Source organism: Euleptes europaea, chromosome 4 (genome assembly GCF_029931775.1).
Source record: "Euleptes europaea isolate rEulEur1 chromosome 4, rEulEur1.hap1, whole genome shotgun sequence".
NCBI lineage: Eukaryota > Metazoa > Chordata > Lepidosauria > Squamata > Sphaerodactylidae > Euleptes > Euleptes europaea.
The window spans coordinates 74607798-74619649 of record NC_079315.1 but is presented as its reverse complement, the minus strand read 5'-3'; positions in this window follow the sequence as shown (position 1 = coordinate 74619649).

The following is an 11852-nucleotide window of genomic DNA, read 5'->3' as shown; positions in this document are numbered from 1 at the left end:
CCTCTTTCCTTACAATCCCCAGCATGAAGTTTGCCTTTTTCACCTCACACTGAGTAGAGATTTTCATTAAGCTATCAAGTTTTACCCCAGGGTCTCTTTCCCTCTCAGTCTCAGCAAGTTCAGACCCCATTAGCATATACTTGAAGGTGGGGTATATTTTGTTCCATTGAGCATCACCTTTCACTTATCTATGTTGACCTTTAGTCACCACATTGTTACCTGCTCACCCAATTTGTAGAGATTCTTCTGGAGCTCTGCATAGTTGGCCTTCATTTTCATCATTCCGAATAAATTTGTGTCATTGGAAAATTTGGCCACTACACTGTTCACCTCAAATTTCAGATCATTTATGAATAAATTAAATAGCACTGGTCCCAATACCAATCCTTGTGAAGCCCCACTGCTCACTGTCATTGAAAAACTAATTCAGAGGAAGGGGGATAGGTAAGCAGTTTCCCCAAAGGGATAACAAAAGAGCAGTGGAAGGAGATCTGGATAAGAGGGAAGGTAGTCCCTGACCAGGTGAGGAGGCTATAGCTAGCAGCAAGACAGACTGGCCCCAAATGGGGGAGAGGGAGGGATTAATAGGTGGAGCAGAGTCTGGTGATTTCATACTTGTGGTAATGGAAGAAGGTTCTCGAGGGGAAACCAACTACCAAGATGGAGAGCTGAGATACTTAGACTTGCCTGGACTTCAGAGAGGGAATCCCCCCATTGGACAAATTCCTTTCAGAGTTAGATATGTGCTAACACTGGGCCAAGAATGCAGGGTTTCATTTCTCATTGCTGGATTTGAACTTCTAGTGAGTGATGGATAATGCATACCCAGGGGACGTGGAAATCCAAATTTGATCATGCCAGGTGAGACAAGGGGGGCAGCTTGGGATGTGTGGGATGAATGGATTACCTGAGTGGCAGACCTGGGCTTGGGGGAGACTGTTTTTTAAGGTAAAGGCACCATATTTTCAGCATAGCTGCTGGTAACTCTCCTTAGAAGAACCCCCAAATTTGGTAAAGATCAGGGGGTCCAATTTTATGGGGCCCCATCCATCCTCCATTTTTTCCAGTGTACCTGGTAACATTGTGCAGAGTTTGATCCATACTCTGAGGCCAAGTTCAGAATTATATGTATTAACAGTTCCCTATAAAAATATCCTACTACGCTCAGTCCCATTGGGTATATTTACACTGAGCCCAAAAACCATGAATCAATCAATGATATTACTGTCTATCTTTACAGTTCATTTGCAATTTCATGTTAATAGTGAGGAGAAAAAACAATTAATTCTAATAACAGACAAAATTGACACTCCCAGATCTATAAGAGAAATTCTGTCTCCATCTCAAGATATCTCTTGTAGATCTCTCCAGGAGAAACTGTAACAGTTTATTGCTTCTATTACTGATTAAAACTTTTAAAATGGTATTTGGCTCATGGTGTTTAAAGGAAAGCTGATAGGAAGCCTGGACTGCCCTCTTCTTCCAAAGAAACTTGTTAGAAAAACAAACTGCAGAAAAAAATAGGATTGTATTTAAATTTTGTATTTAAATAGGATTGTATTTAAATTCTGAAAGCCAATGACACATTGAACACTGGAAATAATGGTTTTTCTTTTATCTTCTTTATTGGCCTCAGTGACATTGCTTTGAAAAATAATGTTCAAAAGCATTCTTGTCCAAATAAATCAGTGAAGCTGCCTATATAAATTCTAAGAACAGTGGGGAAATAGCTGTAATAAAGAGTAAAAGATATCTATTTATAATATCATACCAAATAAATGACAAAGACATTAATAATTTGAAATGATTTTAGAATTTTTATTTAAAAATCACTGCCACAAAGGTAATGTCAGGGAAACACCGAAAAAGAGACATCGTCATGCAATAAGAAAAGTAGAAAAAGTAAAGATGGAGATGAATGTGCTATCTCTGATCATGTGGAAGATTAAAATTAATAACATTCAGTATTTGTACATGTCTATCTATGTTTCCCCTTGATTATATTGAGAACAGGGTGTGATTGTGGTGTCAAGTGCAGGTAAGTTTTTCCAAAGAAGAAAAAAAGCTGATGTTCTTGGTTTCATCCCCTCCCCAGAACAGCATTACAAAGCAAATATAGCAATGCCTGTGTTATCTCTCTTCTTTTCTCCATTTCATTCTGAGTTTCACAGAGCCCTGGTACAGCAGATAATATTTAAGGCAAACTAGAATGTGCCATCACATGTGCAAGATATCCACAGAAGGGGAGACTATTAAATTGCTGGCTGGTCTCACAGGAGTCATAAACACATGCACATCCCCAGGCTTTTCAAGGTATCATTCCCAGTGCTGCTGAGAGACTAGGGGGCAAATTTCCAGGGACCCTGGTCGGCATGCTGGACCATAGAACTTGCAGCCATGTAATCTGCATTAATATGATTCTTGCATTGGACCTAGATAATGTGAGAGGGGGCACAGGGAATCTTTGACTGGAGGCCCATGGTGACTTTTGGCAGACCTACCCAACAAAAGTTCCTTTAATCTTTTAAAAGGTCAGAGTTTTTCAGAACAGCATTTCTATGTGACACAAGAACCTGAAAACAGAAAAAGCAAACAAGCAGATTCTTATCCCTGTGCATAAAAAGCAAATAGTGTCAAATAATGTAAAACTATTACATGATCTTTGCATTTGAAAATAATATTCCATTTATACGGTACACTTAACTGTTGCAACATTTTTATATCAGGCTGCATAGTAGGATGTGGGAGACCTTGGGTTTCTGCCATAAAGCTTAGGAGTTTGAATCCCTAAATTCCTGAACCTAAAATATATGCAAAAAAATGGTCTTCTGGGTCATTAGTGTGATTTCCAGAATGGTAAACACAAATCCAGGTTCTTAGGCATGATGAACTCCATGCTTTAAAAAAAAAACTGTGGGGTTTTTTTGTGTGTGTGCAGGTGCATCTAGTTTTTCTTTGATTCTCCTGATTTCCCAGGCAACATTACTACCTTCCAACCGGATGCTTGCAAAAGATCAAGAGCGTACCCAAAAAATCACCACTGGAGACAAGCCCCAGAGAATGAATCTCTAATGCACACTGCAGCTGCTACTCTGGGCTGGATGACTTTATCAGAGGAATTATAGACCCCCACCCACAGAAACTTCTTAAGAGAGCCAGCAAGGTGTAGTGGTTAAGAACAGTGGACTCTAATCTGGAGAACCGGGTTTGATTCCCCACTCCTCCACATGAAGCCAGCTGAATGATCTTGGGCTAGACACAGCTCTCTCAGAACTCTCTCAGCCCTACCCACCTCACAAGGTATCTGATGTAGGGAGAGGAAGGCAAAGAGATTGTAAGGTAGAGAAAATTGGGGTTATGGGTATAAAAACCAACTTTTCTTCTTCTTCTAAATAGTAGTAGTAGTACCCTACAGTGGAAGCCCAGTGTAGGACGTGTCTCATAGCAATTGGATGACTGATTCATCACATGTAATCACACAGACATTCTGTATTTATTTATTTATTTGAAAAATTCAAACTATTTTCAATTATTGAAGTGAAGGAGTAGTGGTTTTAAGAACATAAGAACGGCCCTGCTGGATCAGACCAAGGCCCATCAAGTCCAGCAGTCTGTTCACACAGTGGCCAACCACGTGCCTCTAGGAAGCCACAAACAAGATGACTGCAGCAGCACCATCCTGCTTGTGTTCCACCGCACCCAAAATAATAGGCATGTTCCTCTGATACTAGAGAGAATAGGTATGCAGCATGACTAGTATCCATTCTAACTAATAGCCATGAATACCCCTCTCCTCCATGAATATGTCCACTCCCCTCTTAAAGCCCTCCAAGCTGGCAGCCATCACCACATCCTGGGGCAGGGAGTTCCACAATTTAACTAAGCGTTGTGTGAAAAAATACTTCCTTTTATCTGTTTTGAATCTCTCACCCTCCAGCTTTAGCAGATGACCCCTTGTTCTAGTATTATGGGAGAGGGAGAAAAACTTCTCCCTGTCCACTCTCTCCAAACCATGCATAATTTTATAGACCTCTATCATGTCTCCCCTCAGCCGCCTTCTTTCCAAGCTAAACAGCCCTAAGTGTCCTAACTGCTCCCCATAGGACAGTTGCTCTAGTCCCCTAATCATTTTGGTTGCTCTTTTCTGGAAAGGGAGCCTTCCATACTTTGTGACACGAGGCAATGGATCACAACAAGGAAGGAAAGCAAACACAGGGTTTTCAGCAGAAAGATAAAATAAAAACATTGCTAATCACTGTAAGAGTATATAAAGAAACTGCATGCAGCCAGGATTTTTTTTAAAAAAAACAATGCTCTTTTTTAAAACAGCTCTTGCTGTAGTAACACCATACCCCCACAAGAAACAATGGATAGAAGTGCACCAAGGGACACCTACTTCAGCAGTCTGTAAAATTGAATTCCTTTGTCTATTCTGCTTGAACCTTAGGGGGTCTTTAGATTTCAGGGAGGATTGTGCAAATTTGGTGCCATTATATTTAAAAACAACTGCACCAGAACTTTGAATTGGTCCCCCCACTGAAAATGATGGTTCTGAAATTCTGGAACTGGAACAAAAAACACAGATTTGAATCCTGAATTGGTAGTGTCCTACCTGAAAACCAGAAATAAGTGGTAAATGTATCTTCCCCAAATCACAGATCCATAATTATAATGATTTTTTTGGTGCACACCTGTAATAAACCACACAGGGTTACCTTCCACCAATCATATACCCTTTGCCTAAATTCCCTCACAGGGTTTTTGTTATAATAAAATGGGGAAGAAGGAACCGATACAGGCCACCTTGAGCTCCTTGAGGAAAAGGTGAGATAAACATGCACCAGGAAGACAGTCCAATCTTTGCCTTTTTATAGCTAGGTCAGAATGGTTGTGACTTCCAGATTTTGTGCAATATCTTTCATTAGCCCTCTAGTTGTGTGAATTTTAAAAAAATATTTTATCTATAATCAATTTATTAACACAGTTAGTTCAAAACGCTCATCTGACAGAGTGAAGTCTGAATAAGTAAAATCAATTTCTATTTTAGTCTATTCTTTTCCCCCCTTAAGAATCAATTGCTACTTTCATGTTGGAATCAGATATGCTGATACAGGGTTTTGAGCCTCTACACTTTTTCATCACGATTAAAGGAACATATATACAAATTCAAACTGGCACAAATCACTTTAAAAACATTATTTTGCCTAACAGCAGTTAAGCGAACATAATATATTTTTCAGCCAAGTCCAGGTTTGTTATTAATCTACAGGCAGGATAAGTTTTTTTTTTTTTTTTTTTAAGGGCTGGAATTGGCAACATGTTTCTGTCCCTTCAGATGAATGTGTGTCCTCTGGATCATCTTGAAATACAAAAACAGGCAAGCTTCAATCTGATTTATATGAAGAAGGGTCTTTAATGAGTTAGAAGTTCCAATATTCCACATTAACTAGAAAGAAGAATAGCTTTGAATATTTCAAATGTCATTTTGAAACACACCTATAGATAATGGATGCCTAAGAGGGCAAACGTTGCCAGAGGTAATAGATTTGCTCTTTTTATGCTTCTGTTCAGTTTGTGAGTTCCTTGATGGAGACTTGAAATAAGTGACATTGTAAAGAGAGGTCATTCTCCAGACAGGCGATTCACTGTTTCAATTATTTTGCAAGCTTGTACAACAACTGACTCTGAGGGTTTCTTAGATTCTTATTACATGCAGGTGGTTTGAGTCTCCTCACCTCTGTTGTACAGCTGAACTACTCATAGAGTTGGAAGGGGCCATACAGGCCATCTAATCCAACCCAGCCATTGCTTGAAGACAGCCAGTGAGGGGGAGCTCATCACCTCCCCAGGCAGCCAATTTCACTGTTGAACAACTCTTACTGTCAAAAAAATAATAATAATGAGGTAAAATAACATTATTCATTATTATGTAAACATATTGCAGTCTACAATCCTGATAGGACAAAGCTGTACAAGCCACTCAATATTTTTCACTTTTATTACCAGTAGACTGAAATAGTGATTGCAAAGGAGCTTCATTGATAGACAGATGCTTCCTTTCTCATTTGAATACATAGAGCCCATTCCTGAAGGGAGTGGGTAGAAGCTCCTTAGGAGCTGGTGTGACCCTGCGCCGGTGTAGGTGCCACCTTATCACAGGTAGCCCCCGTCAGCAGTGGTGCCATGACCCACGCCTGTGGGGGGGCATTCCCAGGGTGCCATGCCCCATGCCTGGGGGGGAGGGCATTCCCTGGGGGAGGAGCTGCTGTTGGGCAGCTTTTTCACCCCTTTCACCACAGGAATGCCCCCCACGCTGTGGTGATGCTGCACCACCTTTTTTCATGTCGCAGCCCCGTTGAAAGCAATGGGGGATTTCCCCCCTTCTCTATTTTTAACCCTTTTTTTTTTTTTTACCTCCGTGGTGGTCGGGAAGCCTCTGAGCAGGCGGCACAACTGTGCCGCTCCCAGCCACCCTGGATCTGCCCCCCCTTTCAGGAATGGGCTGATAGTCCTTAATGACAAGGGTAGTTGAAACATATGCAAATACAACTTTCAGACCTGAACTGGCAATCCAAGTTGACAGTGCCAAATGGACAAGTGACAAGTGTTGAAGAGTGACAAGTGTTGAAGTCTGAAATTTTGAGTTTCAATTTGGGGTTTTCCTGTGTTTTATAAAGTTTTTGCAAGCACGCCTGGCTTCAACCAACTCTACATCAGCTTTGCTTTACAGATTCAGCTGTATATACCCTGTAACCACATTGTAGCTATTATTATGGCCACATAATCAATTCAAGGCCTCAAGGCTCACATAGGCACAAAGACAATCTAAGTACAGATAAGTGTTTTATTTGGTTGCACCAGTGTAACCTTTGCCCTGGGTCTCCCAGATAACTCTTATAAATAAATTGTTCTTAGTGATTATGGTTGACCAATGGACTGGATGGATCCTATAAACTGTAAGGGCAAGGCACACTTTCCCTTTCTCCCAGCAGATGCCTAAGGCCCACGGAAAGGCAGTGCTAGGAAATTGAGGTGGCAGCATGTATAAAATGTCATGGGGTGTGAAATAAGGACGTGGAATCAAGTGAAATTACTCCCCCCTACACACACACATGCCTCTTCTGATGATGTAGGAAGGACAGTGGAACAACCTTTGTTTTTGTGCAAGGGGAAGTGGGGGTCAATTTCAGGAATGTTTCTGTGCTTCATGGCATTTTGTCCAAAATACTTCCTTGATTTCAGCATTGACTTTTCATGATTCTTAGAGTGTTACTTGGAGAAGGGGAAGGCAGAGAAAGACACACCTTCACCGGCATCTTTGTAAGATTCAGCTCAAAAGATTTCAAGAAGAATTTTGGGTTCCAAATTTGCATTTCTCGAAAGTAACTTTGACTTTGGTACCTTGGGTGCTTGAATCGTTTAATTTAAACATATATTTTGCAGTGGCCCACCTCAGTAAGGTTGTGATTCCCTTTCGATCGACTCAGTATGTAACATCTTCTTTCATAATGCTCCAGCAAACAAAGCTGGCAGGAACTACCTTAGGATCACAAGATTAAAGGGACTTTATTTCTCCATTTTAGTCTATTTCTGAACAAAACAATACATCTAATTGCCTGCCATTATTCATCCAATGATATCTCTGCTAATTTGTGTGCCAAGAGAAACAATATAGCACAAAAATTGCTCCAGGGTCCTTAATATTATTTTGTGTTCAATTAAAAATGTGGAATTAAGACACCGAACACTGATCATAGTTGACCTTACTCTTTTAAAAGAACATTCTCTGCATTTGGTTTTTACTTATAAACATCTTCTAATTATACAATATAAATGCAGAACATAATTCTGTGGATGCATTAACAGTGGAATAACATTTGCAATTATTAGCATATTTTAACCTGCATTTAGAAGAATGACTATCCCATGCTGTGCTAGCAGTTCTTGTACTCATAAAGCTATGCTAAACTGTGCATTTTTGCCAGAAAGAAGCTGAGCTTCTTGAACGTCAATATCTATTTAAAAATAAGTGCTTTACACATAGTAATAAATCTACTAAATAAATGGTCCCCAAAAGTTAATGTTTAATTTCTGCATACTATTCCTTTCAAAAGCCAAATAACAGCAGGGCAGTCTAATGTGTTTTTTTTTTCCCCCTCCTCCCATTGAATTGTCCAATTCACTATTCTTCCCATATGGCCTCCTGCAAACCTAAATCACGGAAAGACAAATCATTATTTGAACAAAAAATCTCATTTGAGCTCTCTTTAAAAGCAATTCTTAGCTGAAAACGATACTGATTGAGCAATAAAGATAATAATAAACCATGTTCTTATACTGATAGCACTGAGATATTTTAAAGATGGCTTTCTTCCACAAGTCGCAATTAAAATAACCATATGCCCAAATGGTCGGCTGTACAAAATGGTAATATTCTCCCAATATTAATTGCGGATGATAGACAAAGACATTATGATAATGGCAATGATGATGTTGATGATGCTGATAATGTGGAGGAGAGTTAAGCCACTGAAGTGTCTTCACTGTGATTTTTTTTTTCAAGTACAGCTTTCTAAAGCAGCCTACTGAAAGAATCACACCCCAGTAGAATTTTTCAGTGCTCTTCACTTTGCCAGATGTGGCTCATTGAAGCCTGATGTTATCCTTTATCCTCTTTTTAATGTCAATGAAAACTTGATCCAAATTCCAGGCGTAGTATACAATACAAAAAATGGAGTTGAATGGATTACAGTCTCATTATATATCTGCCAAAATAAACAAATTACCAATCAGTCTTTTTAAAAGAAAAAGAAAAGCCCAACCAATAATATGTTTAAAACTCAATGACAATCAATGCTAATCAATGGGATAGAAATTTAAAGAAAACTAAAAAGTTCAAGAGAAAAGTTCACTGAATAATAGGTACAGGTTGTAATTCTAACCCCCCAAGTGAGGATATTAGAGAATTTGTGTTGTACTTCAATATGAATAAGGACATGGGCAATATCTAGGGTTGCCAACCCTTGGTTGGGAAATACCTGGAGATTTTGGGGGTGGAGCCTGGGGAAGGCAGAGTTTGTGAAGGAGAGGGGCTTCAATTGAGTATAATGCCATAGAGTCCACCTTCCAAAGTGGCCATTTTATCCAGGGTAACTGATCTCTGTCGGCTGGTGATCAGCTGTAATAGTGGCAGATCTTCAGCCACAACCTGGAGATTGCCAACCTTAGCCGTATCTGAAGATAAGACATGACCATGTCTGCTCAGCGATGAGCAATAAAGCTACATCTGAGTCATAATTCAAAGGCTGCTTTTCCACCAGCACGTAAGGATTGAAAACTATCTTATTCCACACAGTCCACTAATTCAGACACAGACATGGAAAAGTCTGAGATCAGAGAGGCAGGGAGGGGCAACTACCAAGAAGGGGTGGAATTTCTGGCCCCTTAGAGTCTATTCCTTTCCTTCTCATATCCTGCCAGGAGTGGCAGATGAGAAAACTGGGAACGAGAAAAAGAAGCCAGGAGAATGGAGGTTGCAGTTGTCCCAGATAGTGAATAGGCCAGGTATCTGGTGGTCAACCCAGAAATTAACCTGCCACTCCCTCAGTACCTCCTAGGTTGCATCCATACGTCAGAAGATACCATGAAGAGCTCAAACACCTGGGAAGGAATATAAAACAACTTAAATCCAAGGACTTTGGGAAACTTCCCCATGGGTGAGGCCCTGGTGGAAACTAAAGTTCTGTTCAATACATTCAGTTTCTTCCTCCTTTCCTTGGAGTTTTTCTGTTGGACAATATCCACATTCTTTGCTTCTTTGGAGAGAATAAACTGGCAGAAGTTCAACTCTGGTCAGAATTAGATGCCAAATTGTGATCAGGCAGAGAGGAATTGCACGTTGCTTTTATAGACAGGGAGAGATCATGATGGGTTGAGCCCACCCTTCTGTGGGATCCTCACAAAGGTCTGTTGCTTCAAACCCCAGACAAAATAGACTGGGAGCAAATGCATATGCAAATATGAACATTTTTAAAAATGTTGCTTTCATTTGTATGCCTAAGGTTCCCCCACCTCTTGTACAGGATAATTGTGAATCCAAACATACTGCTACCTTCATGTTTGACATTACATTGGTTAAAAATTTATAAGAATACACCATCATAGAGAAGGGTGAGAAAAATACCACAAAATCAAGAGACAAATATATTCATGAAACTGGCTTTGAAGACAAAGTTCTCTCACACTCTCTGTCCAGCAAAGCACCGATGTTTATCTTTGGTTTTTTATACATACATACATACATACATACATACATACATACATACATACATACATACATATATATGTGTATATATACATATATATATATATATATATATGTGTGTGTGTGTGTGTGTGTGTGTGTATATATATATATATATATATATATATATATATATATATATATATATATATAAAATTTTAACAAACACAAACACATTAAATCATTAAAACAAACTCAATATAACAATATATATGAAGCTTGCCATTAAAAATTGCAATTCTACTGTTGACTTCATTAAATTATGCTGCTCTTTGTTTATAACATATTGTTCCATATTGGTTAGCACATTTATTGCTTGTTTATTACCTTTAGCCCTTTTATTTTATTTAAATTTGATTCAGTTCTGTTCCAAATTTCTAGCTATATAATTTTAAAAAACATTAAATTTTCTCAAAAATTCTGAGATTGGCCTATTATGTATAAACAATGTTAATTTCCCCATAGTTGTGTATTCTGTTAATTTGTTAATCCATTAGTCTAAATCTGGGTATTTCTCTGCTTTCCATTTTGCTGCATATACCATTCTTGCCACTGTCACCATATACTTAAATAGTTCATTATGTATTTTTGAAATATTGCTTGGTAAAATATTTAATAACATACCTTTTGAGTCCATCACAAACTTAATTTTTAAAACCTTTTGCATTTCATCGTGTATCATTATTCAAAATTTCCTTGCTGACCTACATGTCCACCACATATGATTAAACAAAGCACCAATACCTAACAGAAAACAGAACCATGGCATACTAAAGCAGATGACTATATGTTAATGTAAAGGCTCCTAAATTAGAGGTTCAAATAACATTAAAAGCTACACTTCCCATTTATGTTCCATAGGAATTATTCAAGTGGTCCTTCAAACCAAGGTTCATGGGCTTCTGTCCATAGGAATTATTCAAGTGGTCCTTCAAACCAAGGTTCATGGGCTTCTGTACTCTTACCTTCTCCTCCCCCTACATGGTTTGTCATGGCATTAAAACTGGCAAATTATGACTTGTGTCTGCTCTTCAGATCTAGAATTAGAAATCTTAACTTAAAGTGGTTGGTGAATGTCAATAGAAAGCCTCTGGGAAATTTTTCATTCTTCTTCATTCGTGCTCTGTGTGTACATGTGTGTACTATAGAGATATGAAACCTGAAAAAGAAAAGGGGCACTGACTATGCCACTTTTAATGTCTAGACATACCTGAACGCATATTAATCTTGTCACCCCAGTAAGAATTTCCTTTTTCGTTACAGTTTCCTTCTTTTATTACAGTCACTTTGATCTGCCTCTGTGTTATAGTAGTTAGGATGTTGGACTGTGATTGGGGAGATACAGGTTCAAATCCCCACTCTGCCTTGGAAGTGTGCTGGGTGACCTTGGACTAGTCATACAACCTCAGCCTACCATACCTCACAGGGTTTTCTTACTTACTTACTTTAATGCTGCCCTTCCACCCATGCAGGGCCCAAAAGGCAGCAAACATAAAAAACATCTAAACACTTAAAATACCGTTAAAATATAAAATTCAATTTTAAACAC